General features: G+C 40.6%; 1 protein-coding gene across 1 annotated transcript in view; it reads right to left on the bottom strand.

Annotated features, from left to right (window-relative positions):
* EPHA3 (EPH receptor A3) overlaps nucleotides 1-19,892 on the bottom strand; it is a 229,351-nt gene extending 209,459 nt beyond the window's left edge. The window contains exon 1 of the mRNA XM_068425163.1: nucleotides 19,836-19,892. The gene's annotated coding sequence lies outside the window, so the exon portion shown is untranslated. The remainder of the gene's footprint in view (nucleotides 1-19,835) is intronic.
* Between the last annotated feature and the right edge of the window lie 1,018 nt (nucleotides 19,893-20,910).

Raw genomic sequence — 20,910 nt, 5'->3', positions numbered from 1 at the left:
AGTAAACTGTATTGACAACAAAACTGACAGAAGAGCCCCTTGCAGGTCAAGGTACCGATGACTTCAGAAATTCAAGAGCAGAAACTTCACCTCCATTTCTGTTCTTGGGAACTAAGTACAAGAAGCAGAAGGCGGGGAAGGAAAGAGAGAACTTATGTCTCCATGATGCAATTAATTTCATTCAGGTTAAAATCCTAAAATAATACTTTCAGTGAAGAGCTAAATAACTCTCATGTGTGTGTATGTACCACAGCTGATAAAGTGAAAATCTACAGAGAAGGAACTCCCACAGCTCTCAAACATTAGCACTGCTTTTGCAAATTCCCTAGAAAAAGCAGCCCACATGTCACCAAACTGTACACACACTTCCCCTGCATACTCCGTTCTCACTCTCCCCCTTCTTGTTTATTGATTCCTACACAAACATGGAGTCCTTTGCCTTTGCTCACAACACTCTTTCCTACCTGCAGGATGAGCCACATTGATGGAGAAAGAATATTTCTTGAAATTTGCTGCTGGAAATCTTTGCATGACAAAAGATCACAGAATCACAGAATCAACCAGGTTGGAAGAGACCTCTTGGATCATTGAGTCCAACCGTTGCCCTGACACCACCCTGTCAACTAGACCACGGCACTAAGGGCCATGTCCAGGCTTTTCTTAAACACCTCCAGAGATGGTGACTCCACCACCTCCATGGGCAGCCCATTCCAGTGTCTAATAACCCTTTCTGAAAAGAAATTCTTCCTGATGTCCAACCTGAACCTCCCCTGGCGAAGCTTGAGGCTGTGTCCTTCCTCTTGTCCTATCGCTCGTTGCCCAGGAGAAGAGGCCGACTCCCACTTCACTACAACCTCCCTTCAGGTAGTTGTAGACTGCAACAAGGTCACCTCTGAGCCTCCTCTTCTCCAGGCTAAACAACCCCAGCTCCCTCAGCCGTTCCTCATAGGTCAGACCCTCCAGACCCTTCACCAGCTTGGTCGCCCTCCTCTGGACTCGCTCCAACACCTCAACATCTTTCTTGAAGTGCGGGGCCCAGAACTGACACAGGATTCAAGATGTGGCCTCACCAGTGCTGAGTACAGAGGGACGATCACTTCCCTAGACCGGCTGGCTACACTATTTCTAATAGAGGCCAGAATGCCATTGGCCTTCTTGGCCACCTGGGCACACTGCTGGCTCACGTTTAGCCGGCTTTCGATCAGCACCCCCAGGTCTCTTTCCGACGGGCCACAGATGCAAGCTCACTTAAAAATGTCATGTCCATAGAAGTCTGAAAACCTTAATAAGGAAACTGAAACATGTAGAAAGATAAATGGACAGACAAAAAACCACTTGCATCCAAAAAACTCACGCTGACATCTAAAGACTTAACTAAGCGTGAGAACTAGACTCACATTTACTAGGTTCTGTGACCTGCTGCTGAGATCTGAATTCATCTTCAAATCACTAGAGTTTAGGAACATTCCTAAAGGGAGATGCTGTTACTTTTGACAGACAAACGATGCTACCCATGTGGAAAAGGGAGATGTGATATCTTTTACATGAACAACATGTTTTATATTTATTTCTTGCATCCACAGAAAAGCCTTCTCACACACAAAAGAAGAAAAAAATTTAAAAACTGCTTAAAGAAAGCCAAAATAGCAATTTTTTTCACAGCCAACTGGACTCAATCATTTTCTGGAATACAAGTTCGGTGTCATGTTCTGATATCCAGTCCTTTTACAACTGTGACCATATTGTCATCTTTTTGTCTCGGTCAGAGTCAATTTGGGCAAAAACATAATTTTCACAATGTATACACGACACTTAATTAACTGCTTCCTTCTAGGGTTTTCCCTTCAGCATTCCAGAAACAATCTGTGAAACTACAGCTGAAAGCGCCTGAAAATTAACTCATTAAACAAACTCATTACAGACCAAAACTGTCAGGACTTACGCAGCTCACAAATAACAAGTATGTACTGTATGGCTAAGAAATAGGTGTGTCTGTGTTTATAGACAAATAAGGTTGCATACATGTATGTAACTTTGCACAATCATCTGTTTTTCAACTACTTTATCACACCAAAGAGTCAGCGTGTGCATGGCTATAAAGCTATCTGCATTTTTTTGTGTGATCTTCATAGGAAAAAAAGACCACAGAGAGCTTCTACTATGGTCATAAAAATGATGGCAACTATTACAATTTTGCTTTATATTGTAATACTTTTGACCAGGATTCTGTATTCATTCTACCCATTAAGGTATCTGCTGAACCTTGGAAAAGTCTTTTTTTTTTTAAAAAAAAAAAAAAAAAAAGGTAATTCCCAGTAGCAAAAACAGTGGAGGCCTCATAGTTGTTGGTTTTTTAATTACTCTCTTCATTGAACAACACAGAAACAACAGACCTGGAGATACACAGCAATGCCAACTGGTTTGTGTCTTAATGTTGAAAATCAGAGCTAATGGTAATTTTTTATTTCATCAACTGAATCAAATTTTATCTGGACAACATAAGGGCAGTCATGCTTTGGGGCAGGCATTACAACAGGATCCAGCTGCCTGCCTGTCTTCTGGTCTCCCACCCCTACCCTTCACCACACCATTCTCATCCCACAGCTACTTTACATGACCAGTAAAAGGATTCAGGAACTTCCCAGAGTAACACCCCAACGATACAACATGAAACTGCTGACAGATGGCTGCTGTGGGAGGAGACACTGGTCCCAGAGCTGCCCATTGCTCACCTTCACCTTTTGGGACTCCCAGGAGCACAGACAGCCCTTTGGAGAGCAAGGACCATGCTGTCATACAGACCACAGGGTATGAAGCAAACATACATAGATTCTCTACTACTAGTTCAACAAACAGCAGGAAAAAAATATTTAATCTGTAAGCCATATGGCTCGCTCTCTCAGTTCACAGCTTGCTCATACACAGCTATATATTTTAAAGGAAGATTGCATCCTTCACTGTTCTGTTTTCTCCCTCTTCTTGAATTTCTTCCCTTTAGCTCTTCTCCTTAGTTCCATCTCCTTCCACACAACATTTGCTGTGGACATCGGTTACATTCTTATCTATTGTTTTCCCCCATATCCCTGCTCTTTCAGTACCCAAAATGCCAAGCATCACCAAGAAAAGCTAATGCTAAATCACTGCCACAGTCAGTTAGCCCAGGACGATCTTTCTTGCATTACTCCTGGTTTACAGAGTTTTAAAGATTTGTGGACATTGCAACAATTCTTTAAGCTAATTTTGGTTTTAGGCAAATCCCATATTAATTAAATTATCCTGAGGCATTTCTAAGATCCCTCAAATTTTTTTAATTGACCCATTCTCTCTCAGATAACACAATATGTTTTTATTATTTATTTTGACCTTTTGGCACTCTTACGTTATTATAATTTTAATATTGCCATTAACCATTCCATAACCTTTCCAATTGCCGAGTATACTATACATATTGCTCACACCACCCATCAGTGATTGCTTATTGTACTTCTGTATTCATTCTCTCTTCACAGCAAAGGCATTTATAGCTGTTTTGAAGCAGTGATTTCTCTTCAGACACTTATTTCACCTCTGTCCTTTGCAGCCATGACTTTATCCCCCTGAACAGCTGGCACAAAATGTGGTGCCAAAATATAACAGTTTATATTAACTTCAGTTCATCATATTTACAAAATACTACTCACATTTAGGTTGAACAAGGTGGAAAAAAAAAAAAGATGAAATTAACTAGTCTCTTTATTATCACAGAATGGTTGGGGTTGGAAGGGACATCTGGAGATCACCTAGTCCAACCCCCTGCCAAAGCAGGTGTACCTACAGTGGGTTGCACAGAGTTGCATCCAAGCAGGTTTTGAATGTCTCCAGAGAAGCAGACTCCACAACCTCCCTGGGCAGCCTGTTCCAGTGCTCTGTCACCCTCAAAGTAAAGAAGTTTTTCCTCATATTCAGATGGAACTTCCCATGTTTCAGTTTGTGCCCGTTGCCCCTTGTCCTGCCTCTGGGCACCACTGAGAAGAGTCTGGCCCCATCCCCTTGACACCCGCCCCAAAGGTGTTTGTAAGTGTTGATAAGATCCCCCATCAGTCTTCTCCTGGCTAAACAGACCCAGCTCCCTCAGCCTCACCTCATAAGAGAGATATTCCAGTCCTCTGATCATCTTTGTAGCCCTCCACTGGACTCTCTCCAGTAGTTTCTTATCTTTCTTGAACTGGGGGGCCCAGAACTGGACACAGTACTCCAGGTGTGGCCTCACTAGGGCAGTGTAGAGGGGGAGGATAACCTCCCTCAACCTGCTGGCCACACTCTTCCTAATGCACTTCAGGGCACCATTGGCCTTCTTGGCCACAAGGGCACATTGTTGGCTCATGGTGAACTTGTGTTCACCAGTACTCCCAGGTCCTTCTTTGCAGAGCTGCTTTCTAGCAGGTCAACCCCCTACCTGTACTGGTGCGTGGGGTTATTCCTCCTTAGGTGCAGGACCCTATACTTGCCTTTGTTGAACTTCATGAGGTTCCTCTCCACCCAACTCTCTAGCTTGTCCGGGTCTTGCTGAATGGCAGCACAGCCTTCTAGTGTATCGGTCACTCCTCCCAGTTTGGTGTCATCAGTAAACTTGGTGAGGGTACACTCTGTCCCTTTGTCCAGGTCACTGAGGAATAAGTTGAATAAGCCTGAACCTAGTAGTGACCACTGGGGAACACCGCTAGCTACAGGCCTCCAACTAGACTCAGCACTGCTGACCACAACCCTCTGAGCTCTGCCATTCAGCCAGTTCTCAATCCACCCCACTGCCCACTCATCTAACCCACACTTCCTGAGCTTACCCATGAGGGTGTTATGGGAGACAGTGACAAAAGCCTCGCTGAAGTCAAGGTAGACAACATTCACTGCTCTCCCCTCATCTACCCAGCCAGTCATGTCATCATAGAAGGCCAACACATTGGTCAAGCATGATTTCCCCTTGGTGAATCCATGTTGACTACTCCTGATAACCTTTCCTCCACATGCTTAGAGATGACATCCAGAATGAGCTGTTCCATCACCTTTCCAGGGATGGAGGTGAGGCTGACCAGCCTGTAGTTTCCTGGGTCCTCATTCTTGCCCTTTTTGAAGACTGGAGTGACACTGGTTTCCCTCCAGTCCTCAGGCACCTCTCCTGTTCTCCACGACCTTTCAAAGATGATGGAGAGTGGCTTGGCAATAACAACTGCCAGCTCCCTCAGCACTTGCGTGTGCATCCCATCAGGGCCCATAGATTTGTTCAGTTATGAACACAGTTATGTTCAGTGCTGGAGCATTACTTGCATGAAGCCATATTTTACTTTTAGTTAAAATGTAAATCCAACACAATTCCTCTCTAAAATGGGTTCAGAGGTAGGTTAACAACAACTTTAATACACTATAGACCCTAGAGCTTTGTCCATCCTTCACTTTGTCCAGAGTGATACACTTGCTAGGATAAAAGTGATTCTGTCTCCTGCTAAGAATTAAGTTTAAGAAATTCATCAGGGTAACTCTTCTAGACACCCTTTTCATTATTCCCTCTGTTTTTCTACATAAACCTTTTCAACTAACCCACACTGTTGAAAGCATTCAGATGGGAAGTAACTATGTCAGCTATGGTAATGGTTCTGATGCTCCTTTGCTAGGAAACAGAGACCTCCTAACATCATCTTGTCATCTGATATATCTACGATCAAAAGTTTTCTGTCATACATGTATTAAGTAGCAGCTGGTTACTTCCCACTCACACCTCCAATATTTTACTCCTGTATCACTTTCTTCTATATCATTAACTGCTAGCAGATATTGCAGTTGTTGTTGTTCTTGTATAATTTTCAAATACTATTAATACTCAACACAATCATATTTCAGTGGACAACACAGTGAGCATGTACATACATCCCTAAAGTGTTTCTCTCTCAAATGCAGAATCACATGCTTAAGACTTTCTAAAGGACGCTAATTGCTAGGAATATAAACATCAACTTTCAAACACACAAGTATTTCTAGGGCCTTTTAAATTCTATCCATGTATTACGGTTTTATGCAGTGAAACGGAGATGTACGTCCTGCGTGGGGTCACACCCATCACTTGCCATTGCACCTCGCGGCACCATGCCTCAGAAGCCCTCCAAAGTCAAAGGAAGCGTCCTAGAACAAGCAATTCCTATGCATGTGAGAACTAAGGAAGCCTGGCTTCATACGGGTTTTTATCTGCTGCTCATCTGACTTTATGTTTAGGGACATGAAGCTTTATCGAAATGATTTTCCTGAGTTGGACTTTTATAACGGCTGTCCTCCATGTAGATACTGCAACGGTTAACAACTACAGCTTGAGTGAGGCTACTCAACAGAAGACTAAGTCCTCCTTACATGAAACGCAGGAATTAAGTATGTTTGAGACCTGTGCTGCCCAGCCCCCTCCAGTCAAATGTAGCTGAAATCAGAGGCGCAGTCTTCAAAAGTTATTAGGGATGGATGAAAAATAACAGAATTTACGTCATGATTTCTAAAACCTATTTCCTTAATAGACAAAGCTAAACACGGCGGGATTCAATTCTAATATTGTAACTGTGTAAATGGTCATTTTTTTCAATTCTATAGTATACAGTGTACAGGAGCATCTATCTGTACACACGTATGTTCCAGAGATGCGCACCAACACCACAGCTGAAGAATGTCCTTGCACTGATAAGACACCATACAGAATCTTTCAACCTTTGACAGAAGGTCACCAAATCAACTCAGGAATGCTTGTATCCTAAAAGAACAGCTGAGGTGTACAGCAATATAAATGACATTCCTCCAGAATACCCAGTTCTGAGAACATACACAGTTAATTCTGCGCTATCCACAGCAGAGCACTGGAAAAGACTTCTACACTATTCCCGTCCTACTGAGGCTTCAGAAGCCTCCAGATCTGGCACTCAACTACATCCAGGAAACTCCTCCCGTGCAGTCAATAGAATCTTGCTGTACGTAACAAGAGGAAACAACTGGACCAAAGCATTCACTGGCAAGAAACACAGACAGGAAGATTGGTCTATTCTTCCTGTAATGGTGAAGAGGGGAAATTTAGCAGTAAAAAAATAAGCTGAATGGAATGATATCACTCACAGTTTTGCTCTTCTCTTCCTCTTCCCCCCCCTTTTTTTTTGTTTTATAAAAAACATTTGTTTAAAAAAAAAAGAAAAGGAACAGAAATAAACTGTTTCTTGTCTGTTTCCTAGGTCTCTTCTGGATGAGTAACTTTTGCTGAATATGAACAGGTAAATAAAAGAATTTGTAAGGTTTTAATTCAAAATCTCTGTTTTACAGAAGAGTGCAAAAGGAAGATTTGAATCTGTATATTTAAATCAGTTTTCCTAAACAAGGCATAACAAAAGAGAAAAAAAAACAGTGCCCTAGTTACTAAATGAACTTGATTTCTAAATAAAACACATTGCAAGTGGCCATGCCAAAACTTGTTTACATTTTGTCATAGCACTGCCTTTAACTCAATTAGTAAACTAGGTTAAACAAATCTACATCACATTTGACCAGCGTTTGTAAATACCTCTAACATGCACCAGTTAAAAAGTATATGGCTTAAAAAAGTTCACTTCCAAACATGTCAGAAACAATTAAATATACGTTTTATATTTAACATAAAACAGGATGGCAGACATAATCCTGCAAACCTTTTTACATCAGTCGTTCAAGAGTCCAAGAGCACACCTTCAGTTCAGATACTTCCTTGCCCCACTGTTGAATTCTTTTCGTTTTTAAAAGGACATAAACACAAACAGATTATATACTTAATAACAGATCGTACTACTCTTTTACACCTTCTATCTGGAGGCCTGCCATTCTTCAGATTAAAACACAACTCTCAGTCAAGTAAAACTGTGTTTTCTTTGCTCAGTGCTCAAAGTCACTCCATTTCAACCTACAAATTGCAGACCTTTCACTTTGTCTCTCTATTAATAGTGGTTTAACCAAGTCAGTTAGCTCTATGAGTTCAATGCTGCCCTCCACCTTCTAAATCAAGACATTGCACTAGTGCAGTCACATGCAACAACTGAATTTTCAAGATGTAGTATGCCACATATCTATTAGTTTTCCTAAAATCTTAAGAACACCAACACTCCACATTTACTTTCTACTTCCAAAACATTCTCCATTCTCTTGGTTTCTGCTTCTATTTTACTTATCAACACTTTAAAATAAAATCACAAACTCTTCAGGAACTCAAAAAGAGGAATAGCCCACAATCCACCCCCTGCTACAGCATGAGAGAGATAATGCATAGCCTTCTCTATGAAAATTAATCTCTATGAAAATTAATCACTATGAAAATTAATCACTATGAAAATTAATCACTATGAAAATTAAAGATGTGACAGTGCTGACACTCAGTAAGTGGTTTGTTCCAAGATTTGGGAAATGTTGTCTGCCCATCCCATCTCATCTTCTGTGCTTTACAGTCAATACCTCTGTTTAGTCACATGCGTACTTGGGAGATACTTCCAGTTAGTTCCCAGTCTACAAGAGAATAGTAATTCAGGAATCCTGTGGTCCTGGCAAATCGGTCACGTAGTAGAGGGAAAGTTTCCACCTGGGCTGCACATTTATTTTGTGCATTACTTCACCACCCCGACTGTCCTTTATCCACACAGTGCTTTTCTACCAATCTTACAAACGTTCACCCCTCTGGATGTTTTCATTGTAAGAGAATGTTCTAATCTGAAAACCATTTACTTCTGAATACACGCTGCTCAATTGCAGTGCCATCAGGAGAAGCGCAGCTCAGCTTCTCCTCTAAACATTTCTTCAGGCTAAATACTTCTACATAAACGCTCTACAGTTCAAACATTTATTACCAGGTTTCAGAGTAAAATTAAATTACTGTCATGAATACATTACGTTTATTAATAGTGTGTCACAAAAGTATTAGTGAAAGTTAAACAGGTAACACAAGGATATCAGGGAACGTAAACGCTCCAGTTCCAGTAGCAATGTTTGCTTTGCCAGGTTACAGATCCCGTAGGTTTCATGGAATGCACTGCACGTTATCTATCAAACTACACAGCCAGGAAGAAAATTAACTTCTAAAGTCCTGGTTGGGATTTTAATTTTGCATTAACATTACGTGTTAAGTAAGAATCCTGTTTGTTTGGACATCTAGTAAATATTTACACACAGGTTCATGAAGGCAGTTTTGAACAGATGACAGGCACAAACATCGCTGAATCCATCTCTGCTGTATGAAGGAAGGAGTCAGAACCACAGGGAAGCGAGGAGTTAACCCAAGCTCTCTCCCTCCTGCAGAAGCCAAAGGGTCCTGCCTTTCCTCTGGAACATGAAGGTTGTTGTGGCATCTTTATTCCCTACTGTCACATGGGAATGAAGCTCCAAGTCTTCCAGATGGAAGGCAGCAGGAATAGCTCCACAAGCAGTTTAAATCCAGGTTCCTTTCTGCAGATTTCAGTCTTGATTCTTCACTCGCCCTCACACCTGACACCTCTCTCCACATAGGCTTTAACTGTTTAATGTCATTCTACCCAAAGTTCTCACCTTCAGTTCAGCTGCCGCTACTTCCTTAGCCCTCTTTTTTTTTTGTGCCCTAGTCACCCTCATGAAACATTTGCCTTTTTTAAGGAAAAAGAGAAAAAAAAAACACAAAACACTCAAATCAGAAAAGCACTCCTGCTACCAAATCTTAAACAAATAAAAACTCCCTTTCTGCCTGTATATTCAGGCAGAATATACAAACTTAAGATTTTTTGCTATCGTGGAAAAAGCTCTTAGAAAAAGCCTTCAAAATATTCAGACTCTAGACAAACATGTCTCCGATTATAGGAGTTTTTGGATAAAAAGCTAGTATAGGACCAGATTTCTCATCTTTAGGAGCTGTGGAGAAGTAAGCCATATTATGCTGTTATCTTCTCTTTCCAAGAAATCTCAACACCTCCAGAACCCAGCTTCTACTTGTCAAATCCCTGGCTGGTAAAAAGAATGTAAAATAAAATACAACATTGCCTGTGAACTGTTTCTAGACTGAAACACTTGATCAGTTACATAGATAAGGCACCTAAGCTCCTACTCCATTCCCACTCTTGGATTTCTTCTGCCATCCTAGTAGAGGTTTTCCACGTGTTCATCCCCCCCAGTTAAGGAAGCTACTATGGCAATGAGGGTGGCATTGCAACTAATAAGATTGCTCAATACCAAGACAGTCAGAGGACAAAAGAACATGATGTGAGGGAGCAGGGATTGTTCAGTCTTGTAAAAAGAAAAAGCTAAGGAGTGATCTAATTACAGACTGCAACAACTTGAAAGGGACTTAACATAGCCAAACTCTCCTCAGCAGCGACAGATGGTGTAAGAAGAGAAAACAGCCACAAACTGTGTCTTGAGAGATTCAGATTAGGCATCAGGCAGAATTCTGTCCACGATAAGCCTGCACAGCACTGAAACAGGCTGCCTGGAGAGGCTGTGATATCTCTGTCCTTAGAGGCTTCCCAGACTCCACCACACCCAAAGCCATAGCTGTTGACCTGATACAACGTAAGCAATAGTCCTGCATCAAGCAGGAGACTGGATGGGCTAGGTGGCCTCCTAGCAACTCTTCTAAACAACATTTTATTATTTCTCTGATAATCTACATCTCTGAAACTGAGACACATTTCAGTATCAAATTTTAAAAAAGATTCCAAGTGAAAATTAGATTCTGATTTATGCCATTCTGCAGCCTGATCCATAACCAACACGATCAACCGCTTCCATCAGTCACAATTTTTGGGCACCACAATTTTTTTCTCAATATCATTGAAGTCTAAACAGGCACTAATTAAAGGATTGGTGGTCAAAATCTACCTTTAATGTTCTAAGATAAACAACTGATAAAGGATACAAACCCCCTAATTCCTACCATGCCCTAGCTTTTCTATGCAGAAAGCAGTGTATGTGAATGTTGACATCCAATTTAGCAACTAAGCTTCAGCTACTGTAAACTGTAACTGTCCTGTACATTTAAAACATTCACTTTGGGTTTAGGTTTTTATTTTGTTTAAAAACAAGAACATAGAGTGATTCCAGTTTTTTCCCTGGAGTCTAACTAAAATCAATTGTCAGCCCCTTGAGGAAGGATGGTGTTGACTGCCCCTACTCGTCTAATGCAACAGCATACAAACCACATAGCAGCAGCACAGCACTCATCCATACGTACACGTGCTAAAAGAGAACTGGCAATCATTCTGCGTGCCTTAATTACCCTTTGGGGCCTCTGAAAATCTAACAGCTGGAAATAAAGTTCCAGTCTGAGAGACATCGAGGAAGAGCAGTTAGGCAGGGAAAACTAACACAGATGCAAGGCCCAAACGTCACCGAGTAAAACTCACAGATTTCACCACCATATTATGTCTAAGACAGTATCTACACACAGTGCAAAGAGCCCTTAAACCCAGTATATCCTTCGTAGAGCTCAACCACTGATTAAAAGCAGAACACAAGCATGAAACATGCACTTCACCATAGCACCTTCCACTCCAAACCAAATCAAGCACACAAAGAACTGCAATAACAGCTGGTGAAGGGTCTGGAGGGTCTGACCTACGAGGAACGGCTGAGGGAGCTGGGGGTGTTTAGCCTGGAGAAGAGGAGGCTCAGAGGTGACCTTAGTGCAGTCCACAACTACCTGAAGGGAGGTTGTAGTGGAGTGGGAGTCAGCCTCTTCTCCCGGGCAACTAGCGATAGGACAAGAGGACACAGCCTCAAGCTTCGCCAGGGGAGGTTCAGGTTGGACATCAGGAAGAATTTCTTCTCAGCAAGGGTCATTAGCCATTGGAATGGGCTGCCCAGGGAGGTGGTGGAGTCACCATCTCTGGAGGTGTTTAAGAAAAGACTGGACATGGCACTTAGTGCCATGGTCTAGTTGACAGGGTGGTGTCAGGGCAATGGCTGGACTCGATGATCCCAGAGGTCTCTTCCAACCTGGTTGATTCTGTGATTCTGTGATTCTGCTTGCTCTGTCCTGGAGCCGGACGGCACACCTAAAGGGAACGACAGCAGCTGCCTAAAAGAAGGTGGCAAGCCCAACCACGCAGGAGCCAAGAGGAGCCTGCCGTGGGCCCACATCCTCCCTCCCACCGCCCGAGAAGCCGGGGGCGGTCAGGCACGGCCCGGCCCCGGCCGGTGGGCTGTGCGGGGCCGCGTGACGGACCAGCGCCACCTGCCGGGCCGGGCCGGGCCACGGTCACGGGCTGTGAGGGGAACGGTCCGGCGGGTCCCGCGCCCCGCCATACTCCTCCTCAAACACCGCGCGGGCTGCCCGCTTCCCGCGGCGCTCCTCCTCCCTCAGGGGCGCCCTCGCCCCCGGGGAAACCGTATTTCGTAGCGGCCTCACGGCTGGCACAAGGCCCCGAGCCCCGCTCACCCGCCCCTCCCGTCGCCGGCGCAGGGGAGGGGAAGCGCTCGCCCCGCCGCCTGCGGCCGGGAGCCCGCGCACCTCCGGGCCCTGAGGCTGCTTCTCCTCACGGAAAGGCTAACAGGAAGGCTTGGAAAACCGCTCTGGACAAGTTAAAAGTGTGCGAAATTAGGAAATTAATTAACAGAATCCTCAGGCTGTTTTCACAAACAACTTTGAAGGGGGAAAATGAAGGAACACGCGTGTCTCCTGCCTAGAAACTACCGCATCCTCCGTCCATCAGTGCACTACACGCCTACAGTATCTTTTAAAAGAACAATTTTAAATTGTAGAAAACACCATTCTACACGGGAAATCATTTCACACTGAATATTTTCAGAAATCTGGAAGAAAAAAAAAAATATATAGCCTGAATAAATTACCTCCCAAAACTATTTAGACCATAAAAAATGCAGAACCACAGCAAAGCTATCAGGCGAAAACGTTTATGGGCATTTTTAACTGGAGACTGTAGTTACTCTTCTTGTGGTTTGATGTTATAAAAACAGTCTTAAAATGGACTGCAGTGTGCCCCTGTGATAAATAACGTCGTATTTCATGACAGTTACTGTATTTACTCTGTTCTATTCTGGTTTATGCAAATAAATTCAGCACAAAAGAAAATGAATAACATTATGAAGTAAGCGTTTCTTTACAAAGGGAAAAATATCTCACGGTGATCAGGCCATTTGAGAGAACCTCTCACAAACGGCCTGCATTTATGCTGACAAGGCTGACAGAAATAAAATTCTGCCCATGAGGAGAATGATGTCGTTTCTAAGCTTTGAAAGTTAAAAAGAAAAATTGGAAGCTGAAGTATCTGCAATTCCAACTCTAAATAAGATATTTATTTAACTCTTGGAATAGAAGCCAAAACTTGTTCTTTTTTTTTTTTTTTTATTTGAAACCACAGAAAACTGATACCCAACCTTCAGCAACCTATTACCAGTTAGTAAAATGACTGATGAGGCTAATGAAATATGGGGGATTTTTCCATATTTTTCATTATAAAAAATGGTACAAGGACATTGCACTTATTGTACATTTAGCTTTTTTTTTGTTGCTGCAATTTTTTTTTAATAGAAATCTCATAATTTGAAGTAACATGGTAAAAATGCTAGTTTCAAAAGAAAGGGGAAAAAAAGGCTTTGTGCCTTCCTTAATGATGATCATGGAATAGAAATTAGCACACTTTTTACTTTATGTCAAGTTAAAAGCTGTTTTTAAAATGTACCAGAACACAGTACCGTTATGATCGTACTGATTTTTTCAAATGAACGCAATACAGACTACAATTATCAAAATAACACGTCTAAAGAGTATGACAGTGCTCCACATTTTAAAAAAGCATTTCTTTCTGGTAAGAATTCATAACAAAAGACAGTCATAAATATAATTTTGAAGTAATATGCATTATCTCATTTTTTTTCAAAACATTTCCCCCATTTGTTTAGTCAACTCCACGTAACTTTTTTGATTCAAACTTCCACTTTGAATGTATGCTTCGTGCAAGCAGCTGAAGATAGTGTGCAGATGAAACAAAAGTGAAAGCCAGTGAAAGTACACCAAAAGTACATTCTACCCTTGACTACTCGCATACCGCTTCTGAAGACATCAACAAAACTTTCACATTATGTTCAGAAAGCAGTACTAAGCAATGCTGATCAATATTCATATAATTAAAATAATCATCTGACATATCTCATAGCTTTATATTGCTAAAAGCAATACGTGTCAGAAAGGGGGGGAAAGTACAGTACAAATAAATGTATTTTTCATCATGTTCAGATTTTGTGTAAAAGCAGCACCCGGAGACTGAAGAAACCACCATTGCATTCTCATTCAAGGCTGAGTGTGAACGAAAAGATTTTAGTTCAAAAGAGGCAGATTTTTAAATGTCCCTCTCCAAAGCAAAATCACATTCACTTTATAGTAATACAAATAAATTCAAATAGTTTTATTCTACTAGGAAGAAAACAAGAAGTCTAAAACCAAAAAATAGCACGTGCTTGATTACAGAAAATTGGAGGTGAAGGGAAGAACTTAGGAAAGCTATAGTAGAAGTGCTCTTATTTTTTAACACTGTCTCTTTCATTATTTTGAAAAAAGGGAGAACAAAATGAAACAAATATACTTTCAGTGCACCTCAAAAGCAAATATCTTAGTGGAGGGGAAAAAAAAAAAGAGAAATAAAGAAAAAAGCAAATAAGTTGCTTTCTCAATCAGCCATTCAGTGTAAGACAAAACAAAGTCTATGATTCACAAAAACAGAATCCCAAGTGGTCAGTTTGACTTTCAATCGCCAAAACAGTCTGCTTGCATTTCAGACTTGATACACAAGCCGTGAAAGGCAGGGAGACACTAGGAAATATATAAAGTTGTAAGGAGACCAAAGCTCAGGCAAAACATAGATAAATCTTGGTTTTAACAGAACGCCTTGTTTAAGAAGTACTAAGGAAATTCCACTGCTAATGAATAGGAAAAAAGAAAGTGTATAATAGCGTAATATGCCTGTTTTAATTTTGGGAAAAAGTACTTATTTTTTATTTTACAAAGATATCTTTCAGTTTCAATCGTTTGTCTCATGCCAATTGTTTGATATCATTTGTTTTACTTTGAAACTCATTTTCACAACCACCTGGTGATTTCGGTTAACGCTCCCCACTTCAAATGCAGTATCGCTTAGAGGTTGACAAGATAAGTTTGGTGTCTCAGACAAAAAATGAATAGAGACTAAGATCAAAAGAAAACTAAAAATAGGTTGTTTCATAAATTGTGTATTTGTTGTCCAGTTTCAAGTTTTTTTGATGGCTCAGCTGTCCTAAGATTCTGCAGTGGTGTGAGAACACCAGACACATGTGAGGAAGAGAAACTTTCTGTGTGCCCAGCTGAGGGGAAGGCTGAAGCGTGACATCAGGAAACCCGCTGGCATTACAGACCTACTGCAAAAAACCCTTCACTCACAGGATGCAATTTACCACAAGACACAAAGCTGCAGGAAAACCAACCTCATTATTTCCACCGCTCATGGAAATACTTATTAGTCTTGAAAAACGTCTTCCATATAAAGGAGAAACCTTCCGTTCACAGCAGCCTGAATAACTGATTCTTGAATGCAGCTTATTTGAGTGCACCTTAATCACAGGCAAAACGTAACTCTGCACAAGTTCTCCTCTACCTTCATCGAGTCACAAGGGATATCGAAATGCATATTTAGTCAGAGCCTTTTTCAGTCACTATGTCCACGATATCCCACAAAAAAAAGGCGAAAAAGCTTTTACAGTGCCACACATTAACTGACTATTGAAACCAGAACAAATGCAGCCAGGGAGATCGTCACTGTCATGGGTAGGCAGTAATACAGTCTAATGTGACAAAACTACTTTCAGGCTTTTGGAATATAAGAAAGGAGGCATTTTCCTCATTTTCACTTGGATTTTTGGATTCTAACCCAATTTTGGTTGATGGAAAAACTCTCATTAATCTCAGTCACGCACACTCTAGCCTTCCTAGCACAACACAAACTATTACAGAAGCAGGGAGTATTACCCTTCTCTCCTCTAATACTTATGAGCCAGTTCCCATTACTGAGGTGATCGGCTTGCTTTGTTTTGTTTTTTGTTTTTTTGGTTTTTTTCCAATTACCTATTACATGACAATAAAAAAAATGCCAGAGCATTCTTTTATCTAGGCTACAAGCAAAACAAGATAAGTGTGATTTCTCTTTTACTTTTCTATCAATGTCATTAAAAAAAAAAGTGCCCCAAAATTTCAAGTCCATAAATATGAGTAATAAACTTGTAAAGATCAAGTCACAAGTTGGGTGACTGCAGAACAATATACTGTGATTATAACAATATTTTTTTTTCAACTTTCCCAAAGAACATGGAGCTAGAGTCAAGTTAGAAACATCTTTCTTACTAAAAAAAAAAAAGATACTGAAACCAATACAACTACTCGCATGAATATGCAGGGCAGGATTTAGACTGTATTCTTTTTGTTCTGTATGAATTATCCATCCCATTTCTATTGTATATTATTAAAGTGACTTCCTTTTTTATCCTCCCAACCCCCACATCTGTGCTGCTGTAATTTATGTGAATTGCAGTTAATGATCACTTGCGTTATGCTTAATCAGCATATCAATAATATACTCTGCACAGACTAAGTAGCTCTTCTTTCTTTCCCCTTTAATGAAACCTATAGAAATGGAACTGGTATTTGACTGATTGGCATTACAAAAAGGTTGCCTAGGCAGGTGCTGGAGATGGTAGTACAGGATACAGGCCTTGTGGCTGCTAGCAATCATGCTCAAGCATCAGCAAAGCCCACTATTATATATTTTAATTCCGTTGCCTCACTATTTAGAGGGGCCGATGTTTTGTACTTCAGGGATTTTAGTGAGCTTGACCAGATCAGTGTTACTGATGCCAAGACTGTGGCTGTGTGGGATGGTTCAAGGAGAGATCACATTCTTACAGGGTGATATTATTAACCACGGTCTAAAACACTGCCATTAGAGTGTTCTTATGTGGGACACAGAAATCTTTGAATACAAATGAGCTATAAATCTTAACATGAGTATTCAGGAATTTCTGGAAGGCTGTTATTACATATGCCCAAGTCGAGGCAGACTTTAAAGAACCATTGAATGCTGAAAATGATGATCAATTTCGGTTGTTTTGCCAGAAATCAATCAATATCATGTATTGTAAGATAAAATTATGAACCTAGTAAGAGGTTTATTAAACACTATGGCTAAATTATTTTTAAAAATTTATAAGTCACCGGCCTCAGTATACTGACATTTATGGCTTCAGATGAGAACACTGCTGCATGCTGGAGAAGACTTGGCACACCACCAATATTCTCATTTGTGAATCACAGCCCCAAGTGTAGCTCTATTAGCTTTACCTTGTAAATCACCACTATGCTATTAGCAATCTTTCAATATGATGTGACATCTTTATTATAATGTTTTTCCACTAAAGTTTAAGTTCATATTTTAGTTAGCTAGGAGACAGATGCAGCCATATTTACCAGGTTTAATTAATTGACTATAAATAAAGGGCTGTAAAAAGAAGGTGTCTCTTTCACATGATGTACAAGTTGTCAACATTTTACAGCAAAATGCTAATTCAGACAGGATAGATGTTACTATTTCTATACTTTATATTCATGTTTCAATATGTAAGCTTAAAATTTCACAGTATTTTGAAGGCTACAGTTTAGAGTCTCAGTTCTCTTACAAAAACACGCACAGTACATGATCTACATTATTACTACCATGCAATTTTTAACTAAGAATTTCATTAACTTGTGAGAACATCAGTACAACTCCATGATTTACTTTGGCTTTGGTATCTGTGGATATTACAGTAAATAGGAACAGCATGCACAGACACACACAAACAACTTGTGCTGGATCTACCTGATAAAAACTTGCAGAAGCTAATCAAATTGCTTTGAGAGATCTGGGGGCCCTTTTTGGTGGGGTAATGTAGCACATCTGGTTTTCTTATAGCCCCCAAGATACCCTGTATCATTCCCTACCAACTGCTTTAAGCATCCAAGGCAAGAGAGGCACAGCTGCAGGGAGCAGAGCAGTAGATCTGCACAGCTGCAAGGAGATGAACAGAGCAGAAGAGTAAAGGAGAGGAGGGCAGGGCAGCTGGGAGAGAAACAAAAAAAATAATAAAAAAATGCAAGTAGAGACAAAAAAACCTGATGAGCTAGATATTGTTGAGAGTTCCCTCTTGCACATCCTGTTTATAGAGGTTTCTTATTGGGAAAAGTCAGCAGGAACAGCCACTAGAAAGAAACATGAACCCTCTTCCTACTTCTGCCCCATGAGATTGGAACAATTTGTTCAGAGACACAGAGAGAGATCCGTGTATAAACTCAAAAAACAAACCGAGCCTTAATCCTTAAATACTACTAAACACCTGCATAACAGGTAATACCAAGAAGGCACTACTTAAATATTAACAACTGAATCCCATAAGGCAGAGATGCAAAAGTAGTTACCACTGATCTCTGTAAAAGCGATAAAGGTGAAGTAACAGCTTGCCCAAAGCCACAGAAGAATCAAAAAGCGGATGTTCACGATCCTACAAACAAACCAATGAGCAAATATGTGCAAACACCGAGAATTCAAAACGCAGGTGGTTTGGAAAAGGACAGGGGCTGGACTCTTAGCTAGCAACTCCTCGCCCTTATCAAGACCAGAAACAACATTTCCCAAGGACTCAGAAGTGGCAGTACTCTCTGGCAGAGGTTTACTTGTAGGGGAGAAGACACAGGCAGAGAGGCATGAAAACTTCTAGGAGTTGTCATCCTAAAGGTAGAAAACCAAAATAAGACTGCCATAGAGGAAGGAAACAAAGCACGATGAGGGTAGGGAGAAGTGACAGGACAGGAAAATAAGGAACCACAGGTCTCAGAGTGCCTTCTTTCAGCAAAGACTTGATGGCACAGCCTTGTCTGAAGGCAAGGGAAGCTCCAGACACCAGAGCTTCAGCCTGCCAAGTGTTTGTTTTTTTTTTTTTGTGGGACAGAACGCAGGAATGCAAGAGTCTTCTTGCATATCTGCGCTATGCAAGGTAGAAAGAGCATAATGGGTTGTTCCTACACACAAACACACATATACATTCCACAGAGACAAGAAGTTGGGGAGTGACCAGATATCAGCACCACTGGATGGCGATGCATTGATATTAAGTAGTCAAAAATTTTAAAAAGAGATTGGTGGCAAATGCTATGTAGAAATGACGGAGTTAGCAAGTTCGAAAGCACAGATGCTCTCAGACTGCACTTCTATTTCTCCAAATAGAACACCTAGTTTCATTAGATCTGGATTCAAGGTAAGTAAAAAAAAAAGCCAACCCTCAAGAACATTATTTAGACATTTCTTCGATAACATTTTAACTCATAAGTAACAGTACTTGAACAATTCAGCACAAAACTTATCAAATAAGTACTTACAGCACTGGCTTAAGTCCACACATTTTTCACCTTCCACTATTTCCATCTGAATAAATTAGCAAGTAATACTATGAAACAGTCCCATAATATTTTTCAGAAATACACATTGCGATAGAAGAATGAACAGTAACTAAAGACAATTTTCTTTTTTTGCTCAGTGCACCTCTTGCTTTCATTTTCTCCAATAATAGTGAGCTCTTCCTGGGAATTACATGCAGTGGGATGTATGTTCTAAAGCAAAGGCACCACAGCTATATAAGCCATATATTGCAAGTTTAGAGCAGACTATTTTTGAAGCTCCAAAGAACCAGTGCTATTGCACGGTGCCCTCTGAAGAGGAAACAATGGTTAAATAGCACATTGGTCTGTAGCAGCACTTTCCCATTTCACAGTCTAGTGAACTCACCCCATGTGATGGGTAGGAGATCCAGCCCAGCTCCCCTTGAATTGTTTTTGAATCCAGCAGATTAACTACAAAAGAAGACAAAATGAAGAGGAATGAGTTTCATTTGCCTCTGTCCAGTTAACCTGTTACCCGTACCAAAAGACATGTTTATTTGGGGACCTTGTGAGCAGTTGATTTGTTCAGGTGGCCTGGCAGTTAGCTACAAAGAAGAAAAAGACAGCCAAATGAAAAGGATCGGCTTGTTTATCTTAAAACACAGTATGAACAGCAGACGGGGAACTTTTCAAAACAAAAAAAAAAGTGACAAAAAACAAACAATGGAGCACTGGCCAAATTAATTACAGCAGGGGGTGGGAACAGAGCGCTTCTATCAGCTGCACAAACTGCAGCGTTTTCCCCTTGGACGCCTGAAATTTGGGTCAATGCATCTAACTACATAGGTGAGATCCGAATATTTTAACCATTATTTGATTAAAAGCCTGTACTTGGCATATATAATTTTCTCAGAGTACAGGAATAAATAATGATGCTGATTAAAATATTTTCTGCCTTTCTTTCTTCCTTCTGATCTAATTTGTTCTCAAATTGTCTTGTAGTAGTGTTTTCTCAGTGTCATGTGTAACACATTAGATACAAAAGTAATCATTTACAATTGTCACGAGTTCAGACAAACCTACTTTTAAAGATGGCCATCGATTCATTGCTAATCTTGCTGTTATCTTTTTTTTTTTAGAGGCATGCGACAATTTTCAGAGTAAGAAAGATTTTATTTGTAAACAGTCTGATATAGACATTTTCCAGTCAATCAAATCACAGTGGCTTTATACCCGTTTTAAAATATGACAGGTATTTAAAATAAATAATACACACACACAAATGAAAGGATATTCTTCTTTGGTGTTTACTCAGTTGTTTTTTACAAGCACAAAAATAAATTTTGTTCCTTATCCTAGCCATATAGCCTCCAAGTGCTTAATCATACAGTTCCCTAACTAAGCATTTCTTTACTAATTGAAGCAGAACGGGTGAATTGATACAAAGTATCACACAAAAAAATAGCCTCTATATAAATACA

This window comes from Nyctibius grandis, chromosome 2, assembly GCF_013368605.1.
Source record: "Nyctibius grandis isolate bNycGra1 chromosome 2, bNycGra1.pri, whole genome shotgun sequence".
Taxonomy (NCBI): Eukaryota; Metazoa; Chordata; class Aves; order Nyctibiiformes; family Nyctibiidae; genus Nyctibius; species Nyctibius grandis.
Note: the sequence above shows the minus strand (reverse complement) of the source record. Positions and strands in the feature narration are given on the sequence as shown.